Below are 24,366 nucleotides of genomic sequence, written 5' to 3'. Positions count from 1 at the left end.
ACACCCTTATCTCCATATCCTTTTTTATGTGATCACGTGACGGCTGTGATATTAGTAACATGAACGCTGCTTTCTGGAAAATTGCTGGGGCTTTAATACTGCTCATGCATTGACCTCACACTTTATTGGATCTTATACCCAGAGGACAATTTTAGGACCTTGGAGGGTAGCATGCTGGATAGCAGAGTGTTTTATGTAATACCAATGCAATGCACATGTACCTTTTGAGTTACTCTGCCCCTTGTTCAGAGCAAATATAGTTTTTATCTTTTAGAAAGAAAAATTGAATTGAATGAAATGTATTGTATTTTTATCTGTGCTTTTATGGTCATATTGACGGAAATAAAGATTTTTTGATGATGATGATTAAACGAAGGATGCAAATTCATATACCTATATGCTAGCAGGCTTGTCAGTATCCATTACAAATTACAGGTAAACCCATCATTTATTTTATTTGTGAAGTACATGAATTGCAATATAATTTTCTACTAACCTCCTTTATGCAGAAAACGTGTCTACACTTTCAAGGGAGCCATCCAGGGCAGAGAAAAGAAGCAGCTCTAATTACCCAGTCCTGCCCCCAACAATAAGTGGTCAAGAATGTGGCTTTTGTTTCATGTCTGCTTGGGTTTTGAGAGGTACTGCAACATTGTTCATCAGATGGGGCATTCTAGAATGTTGCATGATGTCAGCTTGGGGTTCGAGAGGTACTGCAACATCATTCATCAGGTGGGGCATTCTAGAATGCCACATGATGTCAGATTAGGGTTTGAGAGGTACTGCAACATCGTTCATCAGATGGAACATTCTAGACTGTTAGATGATGTCAGCTTGGGTTTTGAGAGGTACTGCAACATCGTTCTTCAGATGGAACATTCTAGACTGTTAGATGATGTCAGCTTGGGTTTTGAGAGGTACTGCAACATCGTTCTTCAGATGGGACATTCTAGAATGTTTCATGATGTCAGCTTGGGTTTTGGGAGGTACTGCAACATCGTTCATCAGATGGGACATTCTAAAAAAGCAAAACTCCGCAAACTACACCCAGGCCTACTTTTGGTCAGTCCTCTTCCGTTTCAGCACCATGAAGCCGATTGGTGTACGCGTGCTTAATAAATGGTTGTAACATATCATAACATAACACAGCCCATTCGAAGTCCAACACTTGCCCTAAGGTTGTTATGACAGGGGGGCGTGGCCAAGCCGCGGACCAAGATGGCCGCGCAGCTTTGAAGCTCCGTATGGTAGCCCTACAAGATCCTGGCTGTCTCCGAAATAACGGCCCATCGAGCCGTCGAAATGCCTGGCACGAGCTCCGCATCTGCTGGTGCACCGATGGACCCGCTTTCGGCCCCGCAAACTGCCCGCAACTAGATTAACCATCGCTTCAGGCCTTGGAGGGGCGGAGTCGGCGTCAGCCTCCGGAACGGCCTCCTGAAGCTCTGGCGCTAAATTTCCAGAGGCTCGCCCGTATCCTGCATCGGGGGCTGTGAACAAGTACCTGGGTGCAGCATTGGCAGCGGTGAGTGCGCTTACAGCTCCCCCTCTCCCCTCCCCGCGTACAGTGACCGGCGCAGCCCCCCCCCCTAGTTCCCAGCTCTAGCGGGGGGCCGTGAAATCCATCGGCGGAGCTCCCAGAGGCCTCAGAGGTGATAGGGTCCTCAAGAGTGCCAGGGAGGCGGCCATCCGGCCGCGATCGACAGCAGGGGGTGAGTAAATTGAAGCGTTGCGGGCCCGCCATTCTCTGCACGAAGGCCTGCTTAGGTGCGACCGAGCGCGACCCCGCCTCCGGCTCTACAACTTTGCTGCCCGGACAAACTTTCCATCTTCACATTGGGCCTGCGGCCTGGTTTTGCATCACGGTCTGCCCACCCCTCAGCTCCATAGCCCACAGTCCCTGGGGATCGGCCTGCCTACTACTCCTGTCGGGGCCCCTACCGGTATACTGTGGAGCGACATATCCTCCAAATCTTAGCCGTTGGAAGTCTGGGCCAGCCACCACTGACTCTCAAGGCTGTTTAGCTCCGGAGTGGATTAACTAAAGACTACTCACTGGTGATCCTCGCCACTGAGTGGCTGCTTACAGTGGGTCTACCAGCTCTCCCTTGACACCGCCGCGCAGCACCCTCGAACTGTGTTGCACCTGCTGGCGCTGTGGGCGGCATGTTCTTCCCCTCTCCTGGGCCACTTAGATATCGGCAGGAAGGATCCCAAGCAGAGGATACTCACGTTCCCTGTGGCCACAGAAGGAGTACATGATTGCGGCGCTGACATGGCTGAGGGTGAGTTTCAACCGCAGCTACGGAACCGACAACGTCTAATCCCGATCTACTGGCAGCATTGGACAATAGGTTTGACAAGTTGGAAAACTGCTTGGATACTCTGGGCGCCAAATTAGACATTCACGACAGACGTTTGGACACAGCAGAAGGCCGGATATCAGATCTGGAAGATGGCTGCGCACAGTCGAGGAAGAGGCTGGAGCACATGGAAAAAATCCTAAAAGATATTGCAATTAAGAATGAGGACTTGGAAGCTCGCAGCCGTCGCAACAACCTCTGTATCACTGGAGTTGCGGAGTCGAAGAACACTGGGAGAATGGATACGTTTGTGGAATCCTTGCTGGTGGATTTATTTGGGAAGGAGGAGTTCACCCCTGGATTTGTGTTGGAAAGGGCACATCGTTCATTGGGTCCTCGACCCAACCCCGGCTGCCCTCCTAGGCCTATAATAGCTCACGTCATGAACTTTCTGGACCGGGAAACTGCGCTGAGACACGCCAGGGAACGGGGTGCACTGAAGTGGCAGGGGTTGCCACTCTCACTATACCCTGACTTCACCCTCATGGTTCAGGAGGCTCGCCGCAAGTTTTTAGGTGTCAAGGCGACGCCGCGGAACCTTGGCCTTAGATATGGAGTGCTATATCTGGCCCGTTTAAGGGTGGACGTCAACGGGCGTTCCCGAATCTTTGACAATCCTACTGACGCACAAGCTGTTTGCAGGTCCTATAAGAACTCAGACGGCCAACGGAGGGAGGTTGGACAAGCCCCTTTCCCCCCTACATAGCGGATCTGTTGCCAGTGTTGAGCTCTTCTCAAGTGAATGACCGGCAGGCCTGAACTGTTGTATTATTTGTCTATAACTGCTGCATGATGTGTATATATCATGGCTCGATTTTCTGCTAATATAATGATTGGGGCAGTATACATAGCACATCACTGTTATCCTGCATTAGCTGGGCGCCATCTAAGCGTTGCCTCCCCCCTAGGTGCGTAGCACACTGTTGTTCTCACAGCTTGTTATGCATCAGTCCTGGTTTTAGACTATACATATGGGTTGCTTACAGGATGCATTGGATGCATGGGTGATGGGTTTTTTGCCTTGTGAACTGGGACGCGAGGCTGGGTGGGGGGTGGGGAAGTTGGAGCTTATGATTCCGGCTCCAAACATAACATTTGCCTATTAGCAGTCACCATGACTTTCTTCATTAATCAAATACATGGCACACATGGTTACTGCCACTGAAATATCTGCTCACTCACTTCTCTCGCTAATCACCTGGAATGTGTGCGGGCTTAATAACCCTAAAAAATGCAAACATGTGATACATTATCTGCAGCGACATAACGTTGACATAGCCTTTTTACAGGAGATTCAATTGCCCAAAGCGGACACTACACACTTTGCAACGGAATGGGGGGCTTACCGCTTTTTCTCTAACTATAGTAATTATGCTAGGGGTACTGTGTTCCTCATCCACAAACGTCTCCCTTTCTCCTAGACATGCTGCCTGACTGACCAAGAGCGGCGATACACTATTGTGGTTGGTAGGTTGATGGGCCACACAGTCACTCATGTGTGTGTATGCCCCAAATATTGACAGCCCAACTTCTTCCATGAACTAGATGCCAAGCTGGTACGGGTATGCACGGGTGGGTTGCTGATGGGTGGAGATTTCAATCTACTCCTAGATGGTTCCATTGATAGTTCATCCAATGTAGCGGCCCCTAAACCTCGGGCACGGCAGGTTTTATTGGACATCTGCGAGGCATTTTAGCTCTCTGATTTATGGAGAACTCATAACCCAGGGAATCCGGGGTTCACACACTATTCTGCCCAACACAACACCTGGACCAGATTACTCCTCCTGACTTATTCCGTTCATGCCCCGGTCGTGCTTAAGTTTCATCTCCCTAGACCTGAGGGACACGAACGGCAATGGAGGTGTCCGGGTAGAGCGTTAAATGATGACTTATTTGTTTCTATACTTGAGGATGCCATCAAGGAATACTTTGAACTAAATACGGGTTCGGTGGACAGATGGGTGACTCTCTGGGATGCCTTTAAGGCATATATCCACGGTGTGGCCATCGCTAAGCATGCTGGGGTCCTGAGGGATCTGCGGAAGACATTACCTAACATCGAGCAGCAGCTTTTAGCTACCGAAGCCTTTATACTTTGCTCCCCTGACTCCGCTGAGGATGAGTGGCATCGACTGGCCCTACTAGTAGAAGAGTTCTGGGAAGCGGTGGAGCGTAAATTCACTTCCTCTGTAAATATGTGGTACATAGATATGGCGAGGGCGAACGCCTGGGTGCAATTTGGCACAACTGCTAGGGCCCCCGTATTCCAAGTCCTGCATTACAGAAATCCGATCCGACGAAGGGGCTATACTAACTGACACGTCCAACATCAGGGACACGTTGTTAGCCTATTACGAACACCTGTACACCTCTAAACTAACACACACCTCCACAGAGCGCGAAGAGTACTCTGCTGAAATCGCGTTAGTATACCTGGAGAAATATATGCAGGACTTCCTCGCAGAGCCATTTTCGAAAGACGAAATAACAGATGCCATAGATGCACTAAATGGCTCGTCTGCCACCGGCCTTGATGGCTTCACAGGGGACTTTTATTAGCAATATAAAGACATCCTAGCCTTGAAACTTATAGAAGTATATCACGAATCATTAGAAAGAAACCAGCTGCCGCCAACCCTGCGGGAAGCAGTGATAGTTTTACTACCCAAACCTGGCAAGGATCCCTTGCTTTGTGGGTCGTACAGACCGTTATCCCTCTTGAACTTCGACTATAAAATATTAGCAAAAACAATCTCAACACGCCTTGCTTTACTGATGGACAAAATCACATCCCATGTTCAATCGGGGTTTGTCCCACGCAGATCTACTTCACTAAACCTCTGTACGCTTTTTGCGGTACTACATAGAATCAACCTGGCCACTCTGGCCGCAGCAGTATTACTAGACGCTGAAAAGGCGTTTGATTCCCTTGAGTGGCCTTTTCTATTGACGGTCATGCGCAGGCTGGGCATGCCCTCTGGGTTCATCAACCTGACGATGCTGCTATACTCAGCCCCGACTGCCAGATTGCACTTAAATGGCACGCTTTCCCGGGCCTTCACCTTATCTCGTGGTACTAGACAAGGCTGCCCCCTGTCCCCGCTGCTCTTCATTCTAGCAATGGACCTCCTCATTCGACACTTCCAGGAGTGACACCTCCATAGGGGGCTCCAGTTTAACACCAGGCCACTACTGGCTTCTTTATATGCGGACGATATTATCTTATACGTCCAGAATCCCCAAGAAAACTTAGATCCTCTCATCCAGGAGATCATCAGATTTGGCTGCTTTTCTGGCCTCGGTATCAATTGGAATAAGTCTGTAATCTTTCCTCTTACTGTGGGTATGATCCGATGGGAGTGTGAATACCCACTGACTTGGTGCTCGGACTCCGTTAGATATTTGGGTATAAACATACATTTGCATACCAATGAAATAATATTATCAAACTATGGTACAGCGATACATACAGTGGAAAAGCAAGTGGACAGGTGGATTAGATTACCATTTTCAATTGCGGGGTGCATAGCACTGATAAAAATGATTGTCCTGCCCAAATATTTGTATTTATTCAATAATATTCCTATTCTGTTACAGAATTTCTTTTTACTCTATACGCACCCACCTTATTAGGCTGACATGGGGGGGGCAAATGCCCCAGAGTCCGCTGAGAGATCATGACACTCCCGTATCACAAGGGCGGTTTTGGCGTTCCTAATTTTCAGATGTATTACTTGGTCGCAAAATGCAGCTATGCTCACGCTTGGTTCCATCCGGACGCCAGATTCCCCTACTTACGCCCTGAGGCAGATCTAGTCTTTCCGGACACGTTACGTCCAGTCTTGCCCCTGGTTACCCACGTGACCCACACGACATTCCGACAGTCTCCACTACAAGCTGGGCTTGGCTAAAACTGGTCCAGATGTTGGGATCACCGCCACTATACTCCCCGAGCCTACCACTCCCATCACGAGGGAGGGAATAGTGCAGCGGACTATTTCACAGTTTTACATGGCCTCCATTTGGGACCTCTACATGGATGGCCAAATTTTTTCTGCCTCTGACGGAGACAAATTTGCAGGGGCGTCGTTTATGGACAAGTTTATACTTACTCAACTTGGTGCCTCAGTTAAGGCCAAGCTTCCTGTTTACTCGGTCGAACCAGACCCGTTCCCCCCCCTTAACCATAGTTCTAGACAGTGACACTGGGGAGCATTTGATTTCCAAACTATATAGATCCTGTATGGAGATAGTCCCAGTACATGATGCTAAAGTACGGGCCGCATGGGAGACGGATCTGGGTCACCGAATTACTGATGACCAATGGGCTGCATGCTGTCTGCAAGCTAAGGCGATATCACAAAATATCCAGCACAAACTCATTCATTTCAAATTCCTGTCCCGTATTTACATTATTCCTGCTATGTCCCATAAACTAGACTCCGACAGATCCCACTGCTGCCTAAAATGCAAATCGCCGCAAGCAGACTTTGCACATCTTACATGGACCTGCAGCAAAATCAGCACATACTGGTCCGACATACACCATATGCTTGGGACAATGACGGGCTTAGTCCTACCCCCAACTCCAGAAGTGGCCCTTTTGGGATATGTGTAAAATATGCCAAAGGCTGTTCAGAAATTCACCGCCGTTGGGCTGCTCTTGGCGAAAAGGGATATAGCACTGAAATGGGGGAGGAGGGTGGGGCCAGCGAGTAAAGACTGGCTGAATAGTATGGCATATTGTAACCTGAACTATGATTTATATGCCTCCACATTGCCCAGCAAATCCCGCCCGTGCCATTTGGGGCCCTTTCAAACAATATACGGCAATAACACAGTCTACATCAGACGCACAGATGGAAGCCGGCCTGGAGCCAGCGGGTATTGGATAATCCAGGACTACCACACAATGGACTTGGACACAAACTTTATGATGTTACAATAGAATTGTTACCCGCATTAAGTGCTGATCGGTGCGCAGGTTCAGGCGTTGAAGAAGTGAAGAGTGAGGTAGCATACTGTGCAAATGTACTTTTGTTTGAGCACACTGTAAATTTTGCCAAGATACTGCATATCATATGCTAGGGAACTTCTGTAAAAGGCAATTGTTTGTATCCATTATCATGAAACTGGAGCTGTAACGATATTTTGTTGTCATTATGAAACTGACAAATCAATCAATCAATCACATAATTTGTAAAGCGCTCTACATACCCGTGAGGGTTTCAAGGCGCTGGGGGGGGGGGGGGTGCTGCTGCTATTGGTCGAAGAGCCAAGTCTTGAGTTGTCTCCTAAAGGTCAGCAGGTCTTCGGTTTGTCGCAGGTAGAGGGGGAGGGTGTTTCAGGTCCTGGCGGCGCGATGGGAGAAGGATGTGCCTCCTGAAGTAGTTCTCCGGATGCGTGGGACCGTGGCCAGGGCGTGGTCAGCCGAGCGGAGTTTCCTGTTGGGTACGTAGAAGGAGAGTCGACTGTTGAGATAGGCTGGGCCGGTTTTGTGGAGTGCCTTGTGTGCATGGATCAGGAGCTTGAAGGAGATTCTTTTGTCGACGGGGAGCCAGTACAGGTTCCTCAGGTGGGGGGTGATGTGGTCGCGGCGTGGGACGTCTAGGATCAGGCGTGCAGAGGCGTTCTGGATTCTCTGTAGTCTGTTGATGAGCTTGAACGAGGCTCCGGCGTAGAGAGCGTTTCCGTAGTCGAGTCTGCTGCTGACTAGGGCCTGGGTGACTGTTTTCCTCGTGTTTGTCGGGATCCATCTGTAGATCTTGCGGAGCATGCAGAGGGTGTTGAAACAGGTGGAGGAGACTGCGTTGACTTGTTTGGTCATGGAGAGTTTCGAGTCGAAGATGACTCCCAGGTTGCGTGCGTGGTCGGTGGGGGCCGGGGGGGACCCCAGTGACGTGGGCCACCAACAGTCGTCCCATGCGGAGGGGTTGGACCCGAGGATGAGGATTTCCGTCATGTCTGTGTTCAGTTTGAGGCGGCTGTCCTCCATCCAGTCTGCGACAGCCTTCATTCCCTGGTGGAGGTTGGATTTGGCGGTGAGGGGGTCCTTGGTGAGGGAGAGGATCAACTGAGTGCTGTCAGCGTAGGAGATTATGTTGAGGTTGTGCTGTCGGGCGATGTGCTAGTGGTGCCATGTAGACGTTGAATAGCGTCGGGCTGAGGTAAGATCCTTGAGAGACGCCACAGATGATCTCGGAGGCCTCGGATCGGAACGAGGGGAGGCGAACTCTCTGAGTTCTGCCGGAGAGGAAGGAGGTGGTCCAGTCCAGGGCCTTGTCTCGGATCCCTGCGTCGTGGAGGCGCGTGCGTAGTGTGCAGTGGCAGACGGTGTCGAAGGTGGCGGAGAGGTCCAGGAGGATGAGGGCCGCTGTCTCGCCGTTGTCTAGTAGGATCCTGATGTCGTCTGTGGCGGCGATTAGGGCGGTCTCGGTGCTGTGGTTGCTGCGGAATCCTGATTGGGACGGGTCCAGGATGTTGTTGTCTTCGAGGTGACGGATGAGCTGGGTGTTTACTATCTTCTCGATGACCTTTGATGGAAACGGAAGCAGGGAGATGGGTCGGAAGTTCTTGAGGTCGCTCGGATCCGCCTTGGGTTTCTTCAGTAGGGCGTTGATCTCTGCGTGCTTCCAGTTCTCAGGGAAAGTGGCGGTCTCGAAGGAGAGGTTGATGATTTTGTGCAGGTGGGGTGCGATGGAATTGCTGGCTTTGTTGAAGATGTGGTGCGAGAGAGGGTCGGACGGGGATCCGGAGTGGATTGTTCCCATGGTCTTGATTGTGTCCTCGATGCTCACGTTGTTATAAGAGGAGTGGGAATAGTAAATTTCACCCCATCAAAGTGCTTTCCCTACCGTTACTTTGGGCCCGATTACGATGTTTTCTGGAAGCCATTCCAACCAAATTGGTTTGGGAATGCTCCCTGAACGACTCGGGTTCAGGGAGTCCAACCGACCGATTACGGTGTGTCCGTCCGAACACCATTCGGTCGTACTCCAATTACCTTCAATGGGAGCCTGTGTCCTGAATGAGAACACAGGCTCCCATTGAGAAAAAGGGTGATTGGGGAAAACTTTGCGCCCTGTAGCGGGCACCCCATGGTGCCTGCCACACCGTGCATGCAGGTACCCCATGGGTACTCCCCCAGGCCCGATCAGAGTGCACGGGTGAAGGGGGCCTGCTACAGACCCCCAAAGTCAGATTCCGGCAGCTGATCCATCTCGGAACAACCTATTCGGAAAGGCTGTCCGAATTTGACTTCCTAATCGCTCGTCCGGAAATGACCTCATAGACCTGTATAAGTCGGCTCTGAACAACTCTGTACCTCCAAACGCCATTCAGAACCGAGTCGGACAGTTTAAATGCTTTCGGTACATATAGATCGGTCGTCTAGAAATGTGTCCGAGTCAGTCGGAAACAAGGCTTCCGAATCAGATTCGACCAAATTGGATGCCATTCAGAGCCTTAGAGCCTTAGAGTGAAGTGGGAATAGTACATTTAACCTCTCTGAAGTCCAACACTTTCCCTACTGTTTCGCAGACTTGAGTAGAGATAGTAAATCTAACCCATCCAAAGTCCAACATTTTCCCTACTATTGTTGTGACTAGAGTAGGAATAGTAAACCTTCAACACTTTCTCTACTGTTGTGTAAACTAGAGGGGGAATAGTATATTTTATATCCTTAGATTCCAATATATTTTTATAATATTGGTTAAATAGATTGCATAGCAAAGCTTGTTTAAAAAAATATTTTCTACTATTTACATTTTTTAATTTAATTGAATGTTTATCGAATTTTTAGTAAATGTGGTTTTTGGGGTTCTTAATATGTTACGTATTTCCTAATTTAATTAATATATTTTTTGTTATTTAATTTATATTTTTAATGGTTTTATTGTGTTTGCTTTCTCTCTATATAAATATCTATATATCTATATAGATATATCTATATAGATATATATTTATAGATATATCTATAGCTACATATATACATCTAGATATACATCTATATATGTATATTAAATCTATCTATCTATATATATTCACTGAAAAAAACATAGGTTTCAGGGACGTTATAGTTATAAAGTAGCATTTAAAAAACTTTTGAAATTCACTGAAAAAACCATAGGTTTCAGGGACGTTATAGTTAGTTTCCCTCGTACAAAACCCGAGAAATTCGGCTGTTATAGTTAGTTCAGCTAACTATAACTCGCGCCCCGCAATGCATTGCTGATGACGTCACATATTACATCATTCTTGACATGGTTAGTGACATCACTGATGACATCTCAAACGACATCACTAATGACATCATCCAGTGACTGTGTGTTTTATAAAGTTTAAATATATTTTATATATAGGCCAAGGTGTATTGAAGAATGAGTGGGTGTATAAGTATCTGGATAGAAGATTTATTAGGTGCGTGACTGACTGAATAAGTGAGTGATTAAATGTGTCTTACTGAATGCATGGGCTAGTGACTAAACTGTGTGAATGTCTGTATCAGTCTGTCTGTTGTTGTGTAAGCTACAGCATGGGTTGGTGAGTAGCTACATGAGTGTCTATATGGGTTATTGATTGGTTGCTTGAATATTTGTATGGGTGCCTGAGTGTGTGTGTGGGTGGGTGGGAGGTGTGTGACTCTGTACATAGATGTGTGAGTGGTTGATTCACTGGGTGTATGGGTTCAAGAGTGCATGTGGAAACAGCTGTATGGCTGGGTGAGTGTGTGTATGGGTGTGTTGGTGAGTGAATGGATTTCTCAGTGGTACATGTCCCAGTAACTAAATAACTAAAAGACAGTGTATGTGAGAGTTGGAGTATATAAATGACTACACGTGAGAGTCAGTGATTGTGAGAGTGGCTGTATGGATGAGTGTGTACTTGTATCAGTGATTGTATTAGAGAGTAAGTATGCGTTAGTATCTGTATGAATAAGTGAGGTGGTGTGTAAATAACTGTATAGGTGAGTAAATGGAAGTGTGATTCTTTGCATGACTGACTAGGTGTGTGAGTACCTCTGGATGAGTGGCGGTGTGTGATTGTCTGTATAGGTGTATGAGATCATATGATAGTGTTGTATTGATGAGTGACTGCATGTATGAGTAACTGTATCGGTGAATGAGTGGATGTGTGTGTAGACCTAGTAATCAGTAAGTGCGTATGTAGTAACTGGTATTGGTGTGTCTATGGTTTCACAAATGGTAGTTTGTATTTTAGAGTGGGTGTATTAAAGGTTATATAAGGGTGTGAGTAGGTACATCAGATTTTCATGTGGATAATGTCATCAGTGATGACATCAGTGATGTCATTTGAGATGAAATAAGTGATGTCATCAGTGATTTCACCGACCATGTCATGAATGATGTAATATGTGACGTCATCAGCAGTGCATTGTGGGGGCGCGAGTTATAGTTAGCTGAACTAACTATAACGGCTGAATTTCTCTGGTTTTGTATGAGTGAAATGTCCAACTAACTATAACATCCCTGAAACCTATGATTTTTTTCAGTGAATTTCAAAGGTTTTTTAAATGCTAATTTCCAACTATAACGTGGATGAAACCTATGTTTTTTCAGTGAATTTCAAAGGTTTTTTAAATGCTAATTTCTAACTACAACATCCCTGAAACCTATGGTGTTTTCCGTGAATTTCAATGGTTTTTTAAATGCTAATTTCAAACTATAAAGTCCCTGAAATCTATGTTTTTTTTCAGTGAATTTCAAAGGTTTTTTAAATGCTAATTTCTAACTATAACGTTCCTGAAACCTATGTTTTTTTCAGTGAATTTCAAAGGTTTTTTAAATGATAATTTCTAACTATCATATAGCAGTCGCATTTGCGAAGTGGTGGAGAAAGGTGAGCGTGGCCTCCAAACACCTTTTAGCAATCCTACTGTGTGGCATTTAGCAGAGGTAACAGGAGGGATAGTTAGCCCCTAATGTCAACCTTGGGGGCCAACTACCCCTTTTATTACCTCCAGTAAGTCTCACACAGCAGGATTGCTAACTTGTTATATTAGGCCCGTCCCCTCCCTGCACCACTGTGCAAAGGCACCCCCTGGTGTGTTGTTAGTTGGGGGATTAAGTCCCCTTGAATCTTGAGGGTCCCTGGGGGCCAAGTAGCCCACCAGGTACCTCCAGTAACTGCTACAGAGCTGCGTTGCAGAGAGGTGTTCCGAGGCCACGTCCCTTTTTACACTACACTCCAAACACGGCTTCTGGTGCACTGCTGCTCGGAGAATGAAGTCCACTTGTGTCCTGAGGTCCTCAGGACACAAGATGACCTCATCGCCCCACCAGCAGTGCACCAGAAGCTGTGTTTGCAGAGTGGTGTAAAAAGGTGCGTGGCCTCGGACCACCTCTCTGCAACGCAGCTCTGTGGCGCTTACTGGAGGTACCTGGTGGACATGCAGCTCCCCTTGCTTAAAAGTAATCTGCTTAGCTTCATTGAAGCGAGAGCAGGTTTTCCTGCTCTTGCTTCAATGAAGCAAAGCAGGGTTTGCAATGACAGGGCTGGAGCAGTGCTCCTGCCCTTGCAAACAGCAATGTCCTGGGGTGGGCACCCCGGGACATCGCAGGAGCCGGCCCTGGGGGGTGGCGGTCACCAGGGCCATCAAGAGCTCCTGGAGGGGGCCACGCAGCTCCCCCTCCTAAGTCTTCAAAGCCCCGGGAAGGTGGTGGTCCCTGGGGCCAGGAGGTCCACTATGGACCCCACAATTCAAATCAGTTTGTGCCCCAGGGAGGTGATGCTCCCCAGGGTGTGTGGGGGCTCTTCCCCCCACACATTATTTAATAACAAAAACAGCCCCGGGGAGGTGGCGGTCCCCGGGGCAGCGTGGGGGGGGAATGGGACCCCCCATGCATTTTGTTTTTCAAGCCCCGGGGAGGTGGCGGTCCCCGGGGCTGCGGGGCCCCCCGCGGGCCCCTGCAAATTATTTGGTGAGTGCCCCCAGGACCTGGCCCACCTGGGGGCTTAACAATAACAAACGCGGGAGCCCGCGCTTCATTATTTTTTTATTTTCACGGCCGGATTCGCGACCCCAGCACAAATTCGGACGATTTGTTTTTTTTAAAAAAAAGCTATTTTTGGCCCTGGGGGTCCTTGATGAACCCCCTGATTAGGGTTAGGGGGTCACGGTGTTTCTACCGTGCCCCCTTTTCTTGTTTTTTAACCTCTGTTTCATTGTTTTCTTGTGACCCTCTCAGCAACGCTTGGTGGGTGTTTATTTTGCACGCCTGAGACTGCCGTGTGGTCCGTGGTACTGTTTACGAGGTGCCCCATGATCGCATTGGCCCCGCAGCGTGAAACATCATCCACGCTGCTGTATTGCTATTTTTGACCTGACCCGTCATCGTAACTGAGGCTGTGAGTGTGTATCACCGCCACTGGCCTGAGCCGCAACATACTACAGGATTTCTGGAAGATGGCCGTGTGGTCCGTGGTACTGATTACGAGGTGCCCCGTGATTGCATTGCCCCCACAGCATGAAACATCGTCCACGCTGCTCTATATTGCTGTTTGTGGCCAGAGCCGTCATTGTTCACCAAGAGGAATCTTCCCAATATCGTCAACGAAGGAGAAGGCAGCGCCGTAACCCGTCCGGTTACTGCGTCACCTAACAACAGAGCTGCAGCGTCATCAGGGCCATCCAGCAGGATGTCCGACGAGCGGGGAGAGCGAGGCAGTGCACCTCCCCAGGTAAGGCCTGAGCTCCAGTCGGGAGCCGCAAGGGTGTGTGGTCTGTGGAGGCATGCAGGAAGAGTACAGGAGTGCTCTGAGCTCTCTCCCGCTGCACCGCGTTAGATGCGCTGAGTCCCCGAGTGGCACGTACCTGCCCAGCTAATGACTGTTGTCTCTGGTGTTGGGGCCTAGTGGGGGCCCGGGTTGACCGTTCAGATTGGTGTACAGCATTATTCCTTGCATTACGAACTACCTGATTCTTGCATTATGAATCGCGTTATTCTTGCATTATGAACTGCCTGATTCTTGCATTACGAATCGCATTATTCTTGCATTACGAATCGCATTAGACTTGCATCACGAACTGCTTGCATTATTACTACGTTACAAACCGCTCTAGTGCATGCAATAAGGACTGTGTTATTACTACATTACGAACTGCATAGCATTGCATTAGGACTGCATTAGATCATTGTGAAGTGCTCATTAATACCGCAAGAACCTATGAGTGATTGCTGGCCTAATAACCAGCAGAGTGATATATTACGAATACGCATATGTTTGATCTCTATCGTTTGGTCTCATCGTATTCCTTTGGATAAAGATACCGCTATTTTTATAAAAACCAGTGTGGTGTCCATTTGTGGTGTTATCACTCTGTTACTGGGAGTGTGGTTGCAAATACTTTACACATTACCTTGGAGATAAGCCTGGCTGCTCGTGCCAAGCTACCAGGTGTGAGCAGGGGTTATCTAAGAGAGTGTCCCTCCTTTCCCTGACTAGAAGCAAGGATCCCTATTTGGAATAAGGTACCTACCTCAGCCAACTAGAGACCCCCAGTTCTAACAGTGTACAATAATGTAATATGTGTACATATATGTGTTTTCACTTTATGGAAACAGCGTGATCTTCGCAGTTAAAGACGTCATCGCAACGTCCCGAAAAACCGCGAAAACCAAAAATAGGTCTGAAAGATCGTTTTTAAAGAAACTTAGTGGAAAAAATATGAGTTTAAACATGTTTTGAAAGAAGTATGTATGTATTCATATGTGCAATGTTCAGAATGGATTTATTTACATATTATTTTTGGATGTGTTGGTGGTCATTGTATGTCTGCTTTTGTTTTCCGTTTTTATGGCTTGTCCATGGGGATTGCAACGTCGTTGCAAATATAAAAAATGTTTAAAAAAAACAACGCTCATTAATCCACTGAAGAAAATACAAGCTTATAAATATACCCCTTATAGAGCCATATTCAATAGAAAATACAATTTAAAAACCTTAAAAATTCAATTAAAAAAGTTATAGGTTACATGGATAGTATAGTTGGGAAATAGAATTTGAAAAACCTTAGAAATTCACTGAAAAAAAACAAAGGTTACAGGGACATTATAGTGAGGATTTAGTATAAAAACCTTAGAAATTCAATGAAAAAACCAAAGGTTACAGGGACGTTATAGTTAGGCTGATATTTCACTCGTACAAAATCAGAAAAATCCAGCAGTTATAGTTAGCTGAGCTAACTATAACTTGCGCCCCCGCAATACACTACTTATGACCTCGCATAGTACATCACTCATGACATGGTCAGTGACATCACTCTTGACATCACTGATGACATCTCAAATGATATCACTGACCTCTGACGCACCCAGTCACACCCCATATAATCTTTCATACACCCACTCCAAATTCCACTCTAACATTCTCAGGACCATTGACACACCCATACCAGTACTTACACGCCCACTCTCTGATCCCTAAGTCTACACACACATCCACTCAGTCACCCTTACAGCTACTCATACACCAACTTGCTCACTAATACAGCCACTGATATATCCACTCATACATCCATACAGCCACTCACACACTGTCAGTCACTCATAGAGCTACTCACACTCCTACTCACTCACCTAGAGAGTCACTCACACAGACATTTACTCATCTTTACAGTTATACACACTCACTCATTCATACAGATTATAACAAATACTCACTCACCTATGCAGCCAATGACACAAGCACACACTCACCCATACAGCCACTATTACAATCCCTCACTCACACATACAGTTGCTCAAATACTCCAAAACTCACCTATACTCAGCAGCAGCCGGTGCAGGTAAGAGCAGTGGGACAGGGTGTGGGGAATTTCGACAGACAACGACGAGGGGAAATTAATTATTTATTTCATTTTCCCTCATGGTCATTTTTTTAAATCCCCCCACTATGCCCCACCGCTCTTACCTGCACGGGCCGCTGCTGCCTATACTGGTTTTTACATATCAAGTTACTCACCTATATATCCTCTCACTGACACACTCACTAACCCATACACATAATCAATACATACAGCCATTTAGACACCATCTGACAGTCTGATACAGCCATTCTCAAAACCTAATCACTCACCCATACATTCACTGACACACCGAATCAGTCACTTATACAGTCAATCACACAACCTCTGAATCATCCAAACAGGCACTGATACAGCCATTTATTCATCAGTACACCTTGATATCTATATCTATATCTATGTCGATATCTATATCTATGTCTTTATATATATTTATATATTTATATATATATATATATTTAAGACTCAAACATTTTAAAAACACACACAGTTACTGGATGATGTCATCAGTGATCTTATATGAGATGTATTCAGTAGTAGTAGTGTCATCAGTGATGTCACTGATCATGGCATGAGTGATGTAATATGTTAGGTCATAAGCAGTGCATTGCATGGACACGAGTTATAGTTATCTCAGCTGACTATAACTGCTGAATTTCTCTGGTTTTGTACGAAATATCAGCTTAACTATAACATCCCTGTTAAACCTTGTTTTTTACTTATGATATATATATATATATATATATATATATATATATATATAGCCACAAAATCCAGTGACTGGTTTCCTTATCAAGAAAAGCACCGGCGCCGTGGCCTCAGTACATGAACATGTTTATTGCAACACATAGTCCCGACACGTTTCGGAGTTACAGCACTCACAGGCAAGGTTTAGTGTTTTTTTACTTTCTTCTAAAGAAACAAGTGCGTGTTTCACGTGCTCAATGGTAAACCTAAAAACATACTTTGGCTGGTCACCATACATTATATCAATAAAGTTTTAAACTTTGATAATGCAAACATTGCATAATAATGAAGTTCATGTATACATTAACTGATAGATTCATACAGGTGGCACTTTAGTAGAAACCAAACACGTTTGTCATGTACGTTGTGCCGATTACTTTCAAAGCGCCTGATTACGCTATCGGTCGTTTAACCTGTTTCTAAACTTTCGTTCTGATACATAACCATGTATAGAAAACAATTACAGCCTCAGTGGGTGATGTCAATATCATGGTGATATCTTGATCCTTCATACCAGATCTTTTTATGAGTCAATTTAGCCCAAGTGGGCGAAAATCTCATACTTAGTTAACACATTTAACATATGTTCATAACCTGCGCCTACCGGCCTTGACAACTGTTACTTGGATACAACTGTCCAGCTCAAGTGAGCAAAGTCCTTAAATTGTGCCAGAATTTATCAGAAAGTAAATCAATAGATATTAAAGCTCCTCTGTATTCCGCTTCTGTATCTGACACAGACCAGACAAAGAAAATTGTTTTAAAAGTGAATCTACAGTGCACCAAACTAACACATACAATCGATCACAAAACCTTTAAAAACATTAATGTAAAATACGGAAATAGCCATTATCGCTACTTTATTTTAAATGGACAGACATTTCTTCATCTAGGTTCAAACCCAATGGGCTTAGGGTGTTATATTTGATAATCATTTTGGACTCCAGCTTTCTTAATTCTAAAGTCCTGTTGCCTCCTCGTCCCTAAGAGGTATGCAGTCAAGCACATAGAATTTGAGCAAGTTGACATTTTGGTTGTGGCTTGTGCTGAAATGTCGAGCTACGGGAGGGATATTGTTTGTCATTTCTCTTTATGGCCCGTAGATGTTCCTGTATCCTCTTTTTGGCCTTGTGTATCGTGCTTCCAATATAAAATCGGTCACACGGACATTTTAAGGCATAAATGACATACTCGGTATTGCAGGTCAGATGTTTCATGATTTTAAATTGGGGTTTATCACTACAGATTTTTATGGATTTACAGCTCTGATTGAACTTACAAGCTTTCCACTGATTGCATGTAAAAAGCCTTGGATTACATTCTGTTTCTTAGTTTGGTTGACCATACTTCTGCTTAATAAGTCTTTTAGAGAGTTTGCTTTTCGAATGTATGAGAGGTATACTCTCCTACATATTCTTTTAAATCTTCATCAGTTTTCAAGACTTCTCAGAATTTCTTGAGACTCTTCCTCACCTCTCAGGCGTGGTTGTGATAAGTGGTGATGAACCTGATGTTTTATTCTCATCATTAGTTCTATCTTTTACAACCAACAGATCTCTGTGATTTAATTTATTCACTTTCTGTATAGCCTTATTGATGGTAGACCTGCTGTACCGCCTTGCCAAAAACCTCTGGGTCATAATGTAATAACTGTCCTCAGTACTACAATTTCTTTTGGCCCTGAGTAACTCACTGGATGGGATACTGCAGATTAGAGTCTTTGGATGGCAACTATTTGCATGTAGCAACTGTAGCTGTAGCAGCCAAACGCGTTTCGAGTCTCTGCTCTTCATCACTGGCAGATTAATGATAACAAGAGTGGCGGTGATTGTTACTGCCTTTATTTGATGAAAGTCACGCCCAAATGGCCACACGGCATCCTGGTACAGATAGTCTGTCAAATGGCTGCCTGGGCTTTTGTGTAACTTTTCCCCCAGTGGGTTCCGCCCACTCTTGTAACTTCAAACCCAGTGGAAAAATAAAAATAAAATTCATATTTTCCCATGTGGGTAGAGGTGTAGAAAGATGCTGGCAAACTCCCCAATCATTCTCCGGCACCAAGGCCCCATGATGTCCCGACGGTGCCCACAGCTGCCTGCACCAGTATCTGCCATGTAAGCAGCGGGACCCCTGTAATGGCTGGATTTTCTGTTTAGATGGGATCAGCCCCCAGGGGCCCCTGTGACCCAGCCAAAACGTACTCACCTTCCCTTCTTAGATCGTATTTACAATGGGTAGATATAAAGATGAATATACAGGTCGCACCTAAGAATGGGGAATGACAATATACATATATGGATTTTCTACAATATCTTATTCACATCAGTTGGCCTCGCGGTCGCCCTGACCCAGACCGTTCTACCCTAGGGCAGATCTGACACGCAATCCGGCGTGTCTACACACGGGCCTGCAGAACCCAATGCTCCCTTTTCCAAATCGTTCGCGATCCTGCGAAACTTACACGGCGGTATCCCTCCCGCCGCTCTCATTTACACACGGGCTGCAATCCGGCAGCCCTACACGCTGGTAATCCTCCCCAGCGCTCTCATTAACGCCGCATATCAACGACGACCACATTCCTATGAAACATTATTAGGATGATATCTTAGCAATCTACTTAGGATAAAACTAAAATAATAACTTTGGATATGGATTCAGATTATATAGTGTACTCCGTGCTTACGACATCAAAGGTCCACTCACTCCCTCTTTATTTGATAACTATTCGTCTGATCGGGATTTCTCATCCGTTCGTCTAAACAGTGCTCAACTAGGAGCATCATTTACCAAGATTGGACACAAGAACCAGGTACACGATAATTCTATATGAATTAGGGCATTTATTAACCATAAACATAAATCACATTACTATGCAGCATTACATTTGCACAAGAAATAAAAGAGAAAGATTAGGGTGCACGCACTATAAGAATCGGTCGGACTTCACCTGGTTAATGGGAAATCGGGACTCGGCAGTCATCTAGGCTCCTGTCTCGTCTCTGGGTCCTGGCTCGCCTTGCAGTCACCCTCAGCCGTCACAAGTACACGTCTGCACTGATAGGCTCAAACTCGTCTGCTCTCCCTCAGGACCTCGGAACCTTGCTGTTAATTAGCTACCGTCTCTCTCTCTCTCTGGGTTAGTGCGCTCCGCGCCACTTCTCGTTCAGTCTATCTTCAGAGAGTTTCGGTCTTAAATCTTTCTCCGACTTCAAAGATGGCGACTTGTCCACCATGAAAATGAATAATGGCAGAGATGCTAACGGCTAGATGCCGCCTACGGACTGACTGACTGAAAGACTAACACCTTTGCTAATATCAAAAGCCCGTTCCTTCATGGAAATTCACGGCCAGTAACCTGCCGCCCACCAAATTCTTGTACCTCCCCGTACCAAGGACACTTTCCCAGCTGGCCAGCCTGAAGTTGTGTCTTCGGAGTGGAGAAAAATACATTCCTTCGATAAGGGTCAGCCTGAACCGGTTCTCTCCAAGCGAACAACAGCTTAAAACTAAAACATCACTTTTAACCTAGAAAGCCTTCTCGAGCTACCAGGCAGAAAGCAAAATGGAGTCTGTCTCGCTTAAGGCCTACGGAGCCCATAATATGCATAGCTCCATGAGAAACAGATCGGCATGTTAGCAAATGAGTAAATCATGACTAATACTTATATATCTAACCCCTCACTTAAATTCATAAGCCTTACTCTAAGAGAAATGGCACGAAAATGCCCTTATATCTGTAAGACAAGGTCCCTGTTTATCGGCCTAATCCCTATGCTATGGGGGTGATAGGCTGGAGTCACTCTCCATCATTCTCCTTCTCCAGAGAGCTGGCAAAAAGACAGCCATAACATTACACCCCTTGACTCCAGTCTATTAACCAATAACTAAATGGAGCTAACGTCAGTAGATGAATAATATGAAACAAAACTAACTGATCTACGACTCTTCGTAAGTTTAAAAAATTGTAGCAGGGAAGGGACACACTGAATAAAGCAGCAAATCGCTATAAGGATGCAGACAATAATAATAACCCCTCCCAAAATTTGTCGTAAAAAATGCATGTCAGGGAGCCAGTTAAAAAGCCAGTCAAAGAAACCCTGATCTATGTGTTCTCTAATTTCTGCAGTCAAGTCGTGGAGTTTATTAATATGGGACTGGATATCTTTAGAATGGTCAGACAAATTAAAACAGCATAGACCTTCAAATTCAGAGCATTCATGCCCGTATTTTAACAGCAAATAATCGATGGCCGCACGATTTTGCAAAATAGCTCTACGTTCACCTTGGGAATCTAACAATAAATCTGACAAAACAGTAGAAGTTTGGTTGATCGACTTGACCATCCAGCAGGCCATCTTGCCTATTGTTTTAGCATTATAAACGGCTAATGCAGGAACACCAATAATAGAAAAAGACAAACCAAGATATTCTGATCTGGAAAAAAGATGAACAGAGGAATCACAGTCGTCATGTAAGGACATTGAGTCACGAACAATACGGGAATGTGAAGGAGGATGTGAAGAAAACATTAGCAAACTTAATCTAGTGATGGCACACGGGCCACCAGAAATATTCGCAGGAATATAGGGCCAAGATGAATTCCCGCATGAAAAGAGCCATCCAGCTGGTAACAACATTGAACGATAATGGCTAGTGGCTACAACTAAACTGTTGCAAGTCATATTGTTCTTCACTGAAAAACATGAATTAGGAAGTCTTTTTGTACAAAGCAAACGTTGATGAAATGAAAAAGTAGTAGCGGCTTGGAGTTTCAACCGCAGACATTCAGAGATGGCCTTAGGATTGCAGGTCATCATAAAGCAAAGGTCACCAGGGGTAATATTAAAAGTAGTAATTCTGGAATTAATAAGGACATCCTGGTCTGGAAGAAGAGTACATGAGGGACAAAATTCATGGGCCAAGAAGTCGCCCAAAATGACATTAGGTCGGGCATAGGACACAGTAAATACATGATGAAGGGTTTCAGTAGATGCAGGGACAGCAACCAAACAGGTCGATAAGATGTCAGTAACCGATTTCATGGGGGTAAGGCAAAAATGCGGAGAGTTCGGCACTCGCTTCGCGAGTGTGATCCAAAAATTGGAGGACTTCTGCCACGCGGATCGCGTGGCTCTTGTTATCCCATCACTCGGCGTCGGTAGATGCTCTCCTCTCCCGGCGTAGCAAGCCAAAAGGAGTCCAACGACGACACATCCTGCAGCAGCAGTCCAAAGAATGATCTAAAAGAATACAAACACAGGCCTTAATCATTCTCGTAAATAACATTTGTCAGCTGGGACAGCTTCCCAGCCATCTTTCCCTGGCTTCATCACCAGAACGGTGTTGTCATGACCGGTCGCAATAATATCAGCCTGTTCAGGAGGATTTTTAGGCGATTGCACCCATATTTTAGCTCCAGGAAGATCAGACGATCCGAAGCCTTTTTGTCCACGCACAGTTAGCAACGTTGGGGCAGAGCCTTTTTTGATCTCACCACTGAAGACAGGCATAATCAATAGTTGAGCAACACGGTCAGACTTTTTGATAAACAAATCCATCTCACTGCTATTAAGCAAGAGAACCTTAATCTCTCCCTGATAATCACTGTCGATCACACCACCAAGGACTTGAACACCTTTCAGGGCCAGGCCAGATCTAGGGGCAATTAATCCAAAACTACCGGCAGGTATAGAGACACCTATGCCAGTTTCAACAATTATTCGATCTTTTCCTGGGAAGTGTACATCATTTAAAGCATGCAGGTCGAGGCCTGCGGAACCTGAGGTTGCTCTACATGGAGCCAAAGCACCGGGGGTAATTTCCCAATATGTGACAGTGGTAGCAACAGAATTAGGTTTCGCATCAACATGTGGAGGAAACAAACGCATCAAAGGAGATTCAGCATGCAACAAAGGACGGTTATTCAGAATTAATAAAGCTTGAAGTAGGACATCTCTCCACTGGCTGTAACGGTCATCAGTCAACTTGCGCAACTGTTCTTTCAACAAGCCATTCATTCTCTCAATCAGTCCTGAAGCTTGTGGATAATATGGAATGTGAAATACCCAGTCGATATTGTTTTCCATACAGAATTCCTGCACCAATCTTCCACGAAAGTGGGATGCATTGTCTGATCGAATTTGGAATGGGACACCATAATATAGAATAATCAGCTCCAGGGTTTTAATCGTATTCACTTGGGTAGCATTCTTGCAAGGAAAAGCGACCAAAAGGCCACTATAAGTATCAACTACTGTACAAATGTATTGACAATTTCTGCTCATGGGGAGCGGACCAATATAATCAATCTGCCAAATTTGGGCGGGCAATTTACCTCGATATAAGTGACCTCGAACAATTTGAGGCACCTCCTTCTTTCTAGAGTGTTGGCAAATGGGACAATGTAGAATGGCATCTTTAATTAAAGAAAAGGGAATATGAATTCCTCTATCAACAGCCCACCTGTTAGTGGCTTTCTCTCCAAAATGTCCAGCCTTCTGATGGGCCCATTTCGCCAATCCCGCCAAATCAGAATCTTGCATGTCAACCACTGCCTCAGAAATTTTAGACTGTCCATCTGCAATGTTATGGAAAAATTTGTCAAGGGAATCGATTGGAGTATGAGCATCCACGTGAAAGATTGTTACAGTACTGTGCGGAAGCAGTTCCCAAATTTCTTGCCACAATTCTTTACCCCATAATTCCTTGGAGTGCAATTCCCAATTGTGCGAGTGCCATGTAGGCAACCACACCGCTAGTCCATTTGCAGTGGACCAAGAATCAGTGAAAATATGACATGTACCTGGTAACTCCTGTTTCAAAACTTGGTAAACCGCATAGAGTTCAGCATATTGACTACTCTTACCGTCTCCAGTTGTGCTCAATAATTTCTGTGTAATCGGATTGTAGGACACTGCTTTCCAATGTCTCTTGTCACCAATGAATTTCGCAGAACCATCCGTAAACCACACATGTTTTCTATCCTCCACGGACAGATCATCAAATGATTTACCCCACTTCACGGGAGACTCCTGCACTACGGGAACCGAACACTCACTTTCAGCCTCATTGGAGGGCGCCTGCGCCACTCGCTCATGTAAAACCGCCACACCTTTCGGACCCACACGTGCCCTGTCCTGAATGTACCATTTCCATTTAATCACACTAGCCTCCTGAGCATGTCCAATTCGATGGGACTTCGGTGAACTCAAAACCCATTGCATGATGGGAATTTCAGGCCTCAAAATCACAGCATGGCCTAAAGTCAATTGCTCGGTATCCACCAGAGCCCAGTAACAAGCAAGCAACTGTTTTTCAAAAGGTGAGTAACGCTCACCAGCCTCTGGCAATTTTTTGGTCCAAAAACCTAAAGGCACTTTTTGTCTGCCCTGCTTTTGCCATAAACTCCAATTGGCATACAGACCTTCC

The sequence above is a fragment of the Triturus cristatus genome, chromosome 1_2 (genome assembly GCF_964204655.1).
Source record: "Triturus cristatus chromosome 1_2, aTriCri1.1, whole genome shotgun sequence".
NCBI lineage: Eukaryota > Metazoa > Chordata > Amphibia > Caudata > Salamandridae > Triturus > Triturus cristatus.
This window is presented reverse-complemented; position numbering follows the sequence as displayed.